We start from the raw sequence: 11,512 nt of genomic DNA on the forward strand, positions 1-11,512 counted from the left end.
TGACTAACTATAAGATTTCACCTTTCTTATAACTGTAAAATACATACAGTATTTGTATATTTAGTGTTAGTATTTGTATATTTAGTGTTCATCACTGTGCTACAGTGATGAAACCATTCTCATCTGCTGTGCGGCGATGTAAGGGTTGCAGGCATGTGCTTTGTTAGTGGCTTTGAGGTAGGGTTCAGCCATGAGTTGATGGACAGTCGGAAGAGTGAATGACACACAGGCTCAAAAAATATACTACTGTGTCTGTGGGAACCAGGGCTATCGCTCAATGCAAGCCATTTCTATCGATTTATAAGTGAAAAACAGGGGACTACATCTGAGTTATTAATAATGGAATGAATTTTCCAAGCGCCCCCCCTAGAGCTTTACATATTGATTAACATAATCTGGACCATTAAGCGCTGAACACAACACAACATGGGTAACATAGGTAACTGTAATGGAGAGGTGCAGAGAAATATTGCCTGTCTGTCTGTTACTATGCAGGATATAGAGTATTGAACATCCTCCTGTCTTTTTTGATGGATGCATGCCTCACTATGAAGGAATAGGCCTATTTACATTAATGAGTCTAACACAGAGTTCCAGAGCGATGTTAATATCATCATGGCCTCCCCACATGGTCAGGCTGGTGTATTACCCTACAGCTCACTGGATTTGTCTCCCGATACATAAACACCATCTGACATGTCGTGCGTGACCCCCTGCAAAAGAATGAGGACTGAAAACAGTTACCAGGCCGCTCTAATGTGTCTGGGATTCCAGATTAATGCAACGAACAAGGATTTAGTTGAAAGCTGGCGCGCAGAGACAGAGCAGGACGGGAAACGGAGACCTCCCACGGGTGGACAAAAGTAAATATTTTAACATCAAATTGGAAGCACTCTATTTCCTCAGCAATCATTAATGGCTTGCTTTGTCACTGCCAATCTCCTGGTTGCCCAGTTTGAGGAAAACCAACTGTGTCCGCTGTGCGTTTCCCCTTCCCTAAATACTAAAAGAAAAAAGGTGGAGGAGAGAGAGAGGGGGGGTTGAGTAAAAGTTCAGATTCACTTTAAACATGGTATTGGGCCAAAGGCTGCACCATGGGAAGACAAATTAAGCTGGGACCTTCCCAGAGGTTGTCCTTGGACAGATTTTGATCTGATTCTGAAGTGAGAGATAGGGGAGCACTCACTAGCTGTCATAGACAGGCTGCTAGCTACAGATCCGCCTGGTCTTCCTGTTAGGTGAGTGAGTGTGTGTAAGGTGAAGCCAGCCATCACACTGTGCGAAGATCCCAACACAATTTATTTTCATTTTGCGAAAAATGGATCAACGTATGTGATTGTCTAGGTTTTCATCATGTGGGATGTCATCGTTGGGACAAGCTATTTGTTTTGTCTGTATCTTGTGAGAGTCGTGCTCAGGACAAGGGCGGAAGGCTCTCTGTATTTATTAGTGACAGTAGCTGGTCACAGTGGCCTGTTTGATGAGTGAGGAGAGAAGATGGAAGAGAGACTAGGGAAAGCAGTGAAAGTTTCGGAACTCACATTTGGAAAGTTCAGAAGGTCAGGGGTAACAAGATTACTCATGCAAACCATATTGGAGTAGTCATGAATTTTCCTCCAAGCAGGCCAAATCAGTACTCTATGGATGACTCAGCCATGACTGAGTTGGTCATGGCAGAAATCAAACCCTCTCAAACACCTAATCCTCCTGCTGCCACCCTATTCCACCCTACTCCATCACCCTATAGGATTATTGGTTTATTCGGATCCCCATTAGCTTTTGCCAAAGCAACAGCTATTCTTCTGGAGGTCCACACAAAAACACATGACAAGTAACAAACCACTGATGTACTGATAGACAATAACAGTCTCACAACTTTAAAATACAACGATATACAAACAATACAACGATATACAAACAATACAACTAATGAATGTGTCTGTAGATTGTGTGATAGTGTGTCTGTGTGTGTGCCATTTCCCAGTCCCTATTGTGCCATGAGATGTTGTTTTATCCATTTAGATCATTTTGCTGTTTACTTGGGTAATTGGGGATGGAAGGGAGTTCCATGCGATCATGGCGCTGTATAATACTGTGTGTTGCCGTGAATTCGTTTTGGACTTGGGGACTGTTAAGACACCCCTGGTGGCATGTCTTGTGGGGTATGTATGGGTTTCGGAGCTGAATGTTATTTGATCATGCAGACAATTTGGAATTTATCACAATAATATTTACATTAAAAACTAAAACCGAAGCAGTTAATCGCTCGTCAACCCTCAACCAGGAAAGACTGGCATGAGTGTTGTTGATGTTAGTTCTGTATGTGCAGTTGTGCTGCTCTGTTTTGTCTTTCTTTGCTGTACTTGACCATATTACCGGACAGTAATTAAGATAGGACAAGACCAGAGCCTGAACAACTAGTACAGTTAATTTTTGTGTAAAAAAAAAACATGACCATCCATTGTTATACCTAGGAGTTTACCTAGAAGTTTACCTAGGAGTTTACCTAGGAGTTTACCTAGGAGTTTAGCTTCCTCAACTTGCTCAATGGTCACACCCATTATGTACAACTCCAGTTGCGGTCTTACAGATTGTTTTAAACAAAACAATCTGTATTCAAGACCAGTTTATTATTATTATTCACCCTTTCGGGAAAAAAATGTATGAAGTGTATGCATTCACTACTGTAAGTCGCTCTGGATAAGAGCGTCTGCTAAATGACTAAAATGTAAATGTAAAATGTTCTGATACTGACTGACTAACTTCTTATTTACAATTTCAGTGAACTGACTGGATTTGGGAGATGACATGAAGACTGTGGAAACTTCTGCATACATAGTCCTTCTAGTTTTGTGTAAGAGCAGTTGTAAGTCATTTGGAAAAATAGAGAAGAGTAACAGCCCAAGGCAACTGCCCTGAGAGACACAGCACTGTACATACACTATATATACAAAAGCATGTGGACACCCCTTCAAATGAGTGGATTTGTCTATTTCAAGAAAGTCTGTAAAATATCTGCCCTGCTTTAGCTACCACGGTCAACTGTAAGTTCTGTTATTGTGAAGAAGAAATGTCTAGGAGCAACAACGGCTCAGCCGCGAAGTGGTAGACCACACAAGCTCACAGAATGGGACCGCCGAGTGCTGAAGCTTGTAGTGCTTTAAAATTGTCCATCCTCATTTGCAACACTCACTACTGAGTTCTTAACTGCCTCTGGAAGCAACGTCAGAACAAGGACTGTTCGTCGGGAGCTTCATGAAATGGGTTTCCATGGCCGAGCAGCCGCCCACAAGCCTAAGATCACCATGACCAATGCCAAGTGTCTGCTGGAGTGGTGTAAAGCTCGTCGCCATTGGACTCTGGAGCAGTAGAAACACGTTCTCTGGAGTGATGAATCACGCTTCACCATCTGTCAGTCTGATGGACGAGTCTTGGTTTGGTGGATGCCAGGAGAACGCTACCTGCCCTAATGCGTAGTGCCAGCTATAAAGTTTGGTGGAGGAGGAATAATGGACTGGGGCTGTTTCTCATGGTTCGGCTCGGCCCCTTAGTTCCAGTGAAGGGAAATCTTAACGCAATGACATTCTAGATGATTCTGTGCTTCCAACTTTGTGGCAACAGTTTGGGGAAGGCCCTTTACTGTTTCAGCATGACAATGCCCCCGTGCACAAAGCGAGGTCCATACAGAAATGGTTTGTTGAGATCAGTCTGGAAGAACTTGATTGGCCTGTACAGAGCCCTGACCTAAACCCCATTGAACACCTTTGGGATGAATTGGAACGCCGACTGCGAGCCAGGCCTAATCGCACAACATCTGTACTCGACCTCAGTTTTGCTCTTGTGGCTGAATGGAAGCAAGTTCCTGCAGCAATGTTCCAACATCTAGTGGAAAGCCTTCACAGAAGAGTGGAGGCTGTTATAACAGCCAAGGAGGGACCAACTTCACATTAATGCCCATGATTTTGTAATGAGATGTTCGACGAGCAGGTGTCCACATACTTTTGGTCATGTAGTGTATCGTATGCTAGAGAAGCTTCCATTGAAGAATACTCTGGGTTCTATTGGATAAATAACCTCTCGTACCATATGAGATAAAATCTCAATCAAATCACATTTTATTGGTCGCGTACACATATTTTGTAGATGTAATTGCAGGTGCAGCGATATGCTTATGTTTCTAGCTCCAACAGTGCAGTAATATATAACAATACAAAACAGTACACACAAATCCCCCAAAATAAAAAGAAAGAAAATAAGAAATATCAGAACAAGCATTCCCTGATACACACAGGAAACTGTTGAGCATGAAAAACCCAGCAGCGTTGCAGTTCTTGACACAAACTGGTGCACCCGGCATCTACTACTATATCCCGTTCAAAGGCACTTAAATATTTTGTCTTAACCATTCACCTTCTGAATGGCACACATCCCTTTCATCTACACTGATTGAAGTGGATTGTACAAGTGACATCAATAAGGGATCATAGTTTTCACCTAGGTCAGTCTATGTCATGGAAAGAGCAGGTGTTGCTAATGTTTTGTACACTCAGTGTACATACAGTGCCTTCGGGAAGTATTCAGACCCCCCTTGATGTTTTCACATTTTGTTACATTACAGCTTTATTCTAAAATTGATTAACAAAAAAAAAAAAGTCATCAATATACACACACAATACCCCATAACAACAAAGCAAAAACAGGTTTAGACATTTTTGCTAATATGTACAAAATTTAAAAACTGAATCACATTTACATAAGTATTCAGGCCCTTTACTCAGTACTTTGTTGGAGCACATTTGGCAGCGATTATAGCATTGAGTCTTCTTGGGTATGTATTTGGGGAGTTTCTCCCATTGTTCTCTGCAGATCCTTTCAAGCTTTGTCAGGTTGGATTGGAGAGTTGCTGCACAGCTATTTTCAGGTCTCTCCAGAGATGTTCGATCGGGTTCAAGTCCAGGCTCTGGCTGGGTCACTCAAGGATATTCAGAGACTGTCCAGAAGCCAGTCCTGCGTTGGGTCGGTGTCCTGTTGGACATTATTTGCTGTGTGCTTAGCGTCGGTGTCCTGTTGGAAGTGGAACCTTCGCCCCAGTCTAAGGTCCTGAGCACTATGGAGCAGGTTTTCATCAAGGATCTCTCTATACTTTGCTCCATTCATCTTTCCCTCGATCCTGACAAGTGTCCCAGTCCCTGCCACTGAAAAAAACATCCCCACAGCATGATGCTGCTGCCACCATGCTTCACCGTAGGGATGGTGCCAGGTTTCCTCCAGACGTGACGCTTGGCATTGAGGCAAAAATAGTTCAATCTTGGTTTCATCAACCAGACTATCTTGTTTGTCATGGTCTGACAGTCTTTAGGTCCCTTTTGGCAAACTCCAAGTGGGCTGTCATGTACCTTTTTACTGAGGAGTGGCTTCCATCTGGCCACTATAACATAAAGGCCTGATTGGTGGAGTGCTGCAGAGATAGTTGTCCTTCTGGAAGGTTCTCCTGTCTCCACAGAGGAACTCTAGAGCTCTGTCAGAGTGACCATCGGGTTGTTGGTCACCTCCTTGACCAAAGCACTTCTCCCCAGATTGCTCAGTTTGGCCGGGCGGCCAGCTCTAGGAAGAGTTTTGGTGGTTCCAAACTTCTTCTATTTAAGAATGATGGAGGCCACTGTGTTCTTGGGGACCTTCAATGCTGCAGAAATTGTTTGGTACCCTTCCCCAGATCTGTGCCTCGACACAATCCTGTCTCAGACCTCTCTGGACAATTCCTACGACCTCATGGCTTGATTTTTGCTCTGACATGCACTGTCAACTGTTGGTCCTTATATAGACAGGTGTATGCCTTTCCAAATCATGTCCAATCAATTGAATTTACCACAGGTGGACTCCAATCAAATTGTAGAAACATCTCAAGGATGATCAATGCAAACAGGATGCACCTGAGCTCAATTTTGAGTCTCATAGCGAAGGGTCTGAATACTTATGTAAATGAGGTATTTAATTTGTTATCTTTTATACATTTGCAAAAACTTCTAAAAACAGTTTTGTTTTGCCATTATTGTGTGTAGATTGCTGAGGATTTTTATTTTATTTAATCTATTTTAGGCTGTAACGTAACAAAATGTGGAAAAAGTCAAGTGGTCTGAATACTTTCCAAAGGCAGGTGCTGTTTATTTACACTGGGTGTACAAAACAATATGCTCTTTCCCTTTCCATGACATAGACTGACCAGGTGAATCAATGCAAAAGCTATGGTCCTTTATTGATGTCACTTGATAAATCCACTTCAATTGGGGGGGGGGGGGCATTCCTCGCCGTATTTTGCTCGGCTCCGCTCATACAGAAGCATTAAAGGACCAGTGCACTAATTTAATAAAACATTTTCCCCCATACATTCTCTTTTTACATTTTTTTATATATGAATTATTTTTACATTTGTGGTTTATCAGGGTATGCTGCAGCACTATGGAGCAGTGCGAAGGCAATGGCAATTTCATCATCCATGGATCTGTTGGTGTGTAAATAATTGTATATTAATTGTAGTGGGTGTCGGGTAAGGGGGAAGTGATATGATCCTTGACTAGCCTCTGAAAGAACTTCATGATGACAGAAGTGAGTGCAACTGGGCCATATAGTTAATTTAGTTCAGTTACCTTCACTTTTTTGGGTACAGAAACAATAGTGGACATCTTGAAGCAAGTGGGGACAACAGACTGGGATAGGCAGAGATTGAATATGTCTATAAACACTCCAGCCAAGTAGTCTGCACAAGCTCTGAGGATGAGGCTTGGGATGCCGTCTGGGTTGGCAGCCTTGCGAGGGTTAACAAACACACTTAAATGTCTTACTCACATCGGTCACAGCAGGCGATGTAAAGCCATAGCTAGTGAGATTCTTCAATAACATAAAAGGCTGCACTGAAATCTAACAATACAGCTCCAACTATCTTGTTATCCATTTATTTTAACCAATCATCATTCATCTGAGTCAGTGCAGTACAAGTTGAGTGCCCTTCTCTATATGCATGCTGAAAGTCAGGAGTTCTCTCTGAAAAATTGGTCTCTCCATCAGTTTATTAAAAACAGGCAGAAAACTGATGGGCGGCTGTTAGAGCCAGCAAAGGGTGCTTTACTATTTTTAGGCAGTGGAATTACCTTAGCTTCCTTCCATGCCTGTGGACACACACTTATCTAGGCTTTGGTTAAAGATATAGAAAATAGGGGTGGCAATACAGTCCCTAACATTCTCAATAGTTTCCCATCAAGGTTGTCTATATCTGGTGCCTTATCATTATTAATGGATAACAATAATTTTTCAACTCTCCCACACTAACATGATCAAATTCAAAACAGCAATCCTTATCTTTCCTTATTAGATCTTTCATACAAAAATATGATGGTTCACTGTTCATTGTTGTCATTTAACGTCCACATTTTCAGGCTTATTATTGGCAATATCGAAAGGTTTGTTTGCCACCTCATTTGCAGCACTTCTTTGAACCATGCAATTTTCCAATTCGTCATCAATTCATTCATCATCAAAAGGAGAGAATGACATTAGTACGTCTGGGTACAACACCTGTCATCACAAACAGCCACCTGCCGGTTTTAAGTGTGTAGCTGTGGCTTAGACAGGTGCTGTGCAGGGAACAGGAGCGTGTTTTGCTTGAGTGCAGATCTTCCATGGATGGGAGTCAGTCAGGGGGCCTCCCCCACTAGTCGGTCATAAATTCTGGAACGTGGCGACTAGGAGATTTGCACTGTTACTTTGACTCATGCCTTTTTCCTCTCCACTGCTTTATGGAGATGTCAGGCGAGGACTGGGGGAGGTCGCCCTGGGTCCTGAGGAAGGAATCAATCTTCTAAATAAACCAAATCCAAGAGTCAATCTCTGATCTGTTTCACACACGCAAGGAAGTGCTGCTGGTGGAATCAAGGGCCTCCACGTTGTAGCTAAAGCGGAATAACCCTCTCCGAAAATGACCAAGCCTCTACAAATGTTTGAGTATCGTTGGCAATGTCTTTCTTTATCAACAACCAATTTCATAGATTCACAGACAATGGTGATAATAATGCAGTAACCACAACAACAAAACAGATAGTCTTACTTGCCTGTAATTGGTGGTAATGACCCAATTACAACTACCTTAGTTTGGCTGATGTGTCACTAACAACAATACCCATGGATAGTCTTTATGGACACCCACTGTGGAGCCTGTCTCTCTTAAGGTCACTTGGTCCTGCGGGCCCTTCCACTTGTCCCCTTCTCCCACATCCCCTAAGGGATAATGGAGCTCGGCTGTTAATGATTGGTTTACCATGGCTTCTGTCACTGGGTGGAGCTGTCCTCCCTCCCATTGAACATGATAAACAACTAATGTCCCTCATGTTTTACTGTCTTAACCCCATGTATTTCCCCTGTATCGTCTTGTTTTTGGTGTCAATGTACTGTCTGTATGTCTGTTTCTCTGTTGTTTTTGACTTTTTTTTTATTGTAAAGTGTGTGGAGACTTTGTATAAATGCACTTTAAATAAATTGTGATTTGATTTGAACTAGGGCCTAACATACATACCTGATAGCCAGTACCTCCCTGATCTAAATTGTACATGGGTACACCAGATATGAAAAATGAATTGTATCGCTTTGTACCAAGACACCAAAAAAAAGAGAGAATTTGGGGCAGGCAGAGACGGAGACAGTTACAGAAATTGTACTTAAAAACTAGCTGACCGGGGGATGCAACTTGATCTATGACCTCTATGTACACAAACACACACAGTAAACTGTCTACTGTAAACTGTCAGTAATAAACTCAGACCATGCATGTACGCACACTACAGACTAAAATACACACTTGTTTGCACACACACACACACACACACACATACGTTGCACATACACACAAATCTTCACACACAAGAACGCAAACACATAAACACACATACATGAATATGCACACTACACACACACACAGTTCCAGGCCGTATGATGGGGAGCGACCCTGTTCCCAGGCCTTGATGTAGAGGCCAACTCTGGCCATTTCAGAGGGCTCTACCCACTGGGCACAGACGTTAGTTCAGTGTCTACTCCACAATGTTGATTCAACCAGTGTGTGGGCAGTCTCTCCAATGCACCACAGGGATGTTCAACAGAGCTGGAGAAACACACGGACACTCAAAGAGCATGAATGAAAATGAACTATAGCGGTGGAATGTGAAACGCATAGCTTTCCCTGCTGAAAACCCCCCAGCATTTACCAGCATCTGCTGGTGATTAGCCTTTGCTGTGTTTTGGACACTGGGGACAAGCCTTCGCTGTGTTTTTGCTGGTGACCAGCCTTCACTGTGTTTTTGCTGGTGACCAGCCTTCAGTGTTTTTGCTGGTGACCAGCCTTCGCTGTGTTTTGGACACTGGTGACCAGCGTACCAGCTATAAATGGTCGCCAGCAAAACCAGCGTCAAGTCAAATTATGCTGGCTTGCAAAGTGATGTTTATTTGTATTGGAATCCAGTCTGAATGTGGATATCCAACAATTTAAACTTTTATTTCCCCACAATCTGCATTCAGAATTATGGCCAGAATGAAAAAGAATGAGACTACCTCAACCATCTAAACTGGAACATCCCTTTCAGTAACAGGTGCAAGTCCAATCAACAGATTGGATTCATTTAGAAAAATGTATATTATTTATCTTTGTGTTGCTTAAAAGTCAATAATCAATCAATGTACATGCAAAAACACAACAAATAAAAAAACATATTGAAACAAAGAATTCTTAAAATCTAACTGCAATAGAGCATGCTGGGAAATATGAAGGATGTGGTTTTGCAGACCAGCTTGACCAGATAGACCACGCTGGACCAGCATTGACCAGTTTGGTCACCAGCATAAGCTGGTCACCAGCATGCTAGTATAAACTGCTCACCAGCATAAACTGGTCACCAGCATACCAGCATAAACTGGTCACCAGTGTACCAGCATAAACTGGTCACCAGCATACCAGCATAAACTGGTCACCAGCATACCAGCATAAACTGGTCACCAGCATACCAGCATAAACTGGTCACCAGCATATCAGCATAAACTGGTCACCAGCATACCAGCATAAACTGGTCACCAGCATACCAGCATAAACTGGTCACCAGTATACCAGCATGACCAGCTAGTCGGCCAGCCAAACCAGCTAGACCACGCTGGTCAGACCAGCTTGACCAGCATGGACCAGCATTGACTAGCTTGAAATTTATGCTGGTCTATGCTGTTTTTTTCCAGCAGGGTTTACATTATTTAAAGGTGTTTCACTACTCTTGTGTCTTGTGTCACTTTGCTGTCTCTGGCAGAGGTTTACTATTGCTGGGGATGCTCTGCTGCTTCCCAAAACTCTGTCTGTCTGTGGTAGTACAGTAGTTCTGAAAGTCATCATGTTTAACTGAAACTACTTTTGTTGGAAGACTTCTGTGTGTTCGTTTAGTATTCCTCCATCCTGAAAATAGGACCAGTCTCATTCTGGGAATGTAATATCTATATGCGTGCTCTGTCTCCAGAGTTGGTCTTTCCTGTGCAATGTATTTCTGGATCTCCTCTGTTTTAGGGGAGTCTGGAGAGAGGAAGGCCTAGTCGGGGAGATTAGCGTAGGGGTAGGTACAGGGGCGTTATTGATGGTAGCCCTCTCCTCTCCTCAGGTCTTACAGATGCACTATGCAGAAATCGCTCTGACATTTCCTGGTTGCTAAAATTTTTAAAGTTTGCCTAATTTCAGTTTGTGACAAAACAAGCAAGTATAGTGTTGAGAATCCTTGTACAATCTAAACAGCTGTCAGATATATTTTCCAGCTGTTTGAAGCTGGTGTACAAAAGCGAAAGTAAAAGACACAAAAACGAAATGTAAGAACGGGAAGCATAGAAAAATGCAGATAGAACAGATCTACTGCTTCTTAGACTTGATTTGAATGAGAATGACAGGTCTATAACTCACATTTCTATGTGAATTTGGTAGGGTCGCCTAAAAAGTTATATATTGCAGCTTTAAGCCAGCTCTAATGGCTACCATATGTCCACCCGGTTTCCCAATCAAAACACTTTTCTCTTTAAACATTATGAAAATACAAGGCGGGCCCTGAGAGATATAAAATCAAATGAGGATTTGATCTGTCACTGAGCACCTGTGTGTGGGGACTGACGAGGAACAGAGAGGGGCTTCGGCTCCACAGCCACGTCATTAGAAGAAAAAGAGAGGGAAGAAAGAGTGGGCGGTTTTCCAACACTGCAATCCATCCATCCATCCATCCAGCCACCCGTCCATCCCACCTGTGCTAAGCCTCCGTCTGTTCCTGCCTTTTATTCCACCATCTGTTTATTCTCTCTATCCCATCTTCCTCTCTCTATCCATAACTCGCTGGGTCTCTCTTTCACACCCCATATCTATATCCCTCAATCATTCTTCTTGAGTAGAGATTTCTCTCATCTCCTGCTTCTCCTGTCCCTCCAACACACACACACACACACAAACACACACACAACA

Source organism: Salmo trutta, chromosome 13 (assembly GCF_901001165.1).
Source record: "Salmo trutta chromosome 13, fSalTru1.1, whole genome shotgun sequence".
Classification (NCBI taxonomy): Eukaryota; Metazoa; Chordata; class Actinopteri; order Salmoniformes; family Salmonidae; genus Salmo; species Salmo trutta.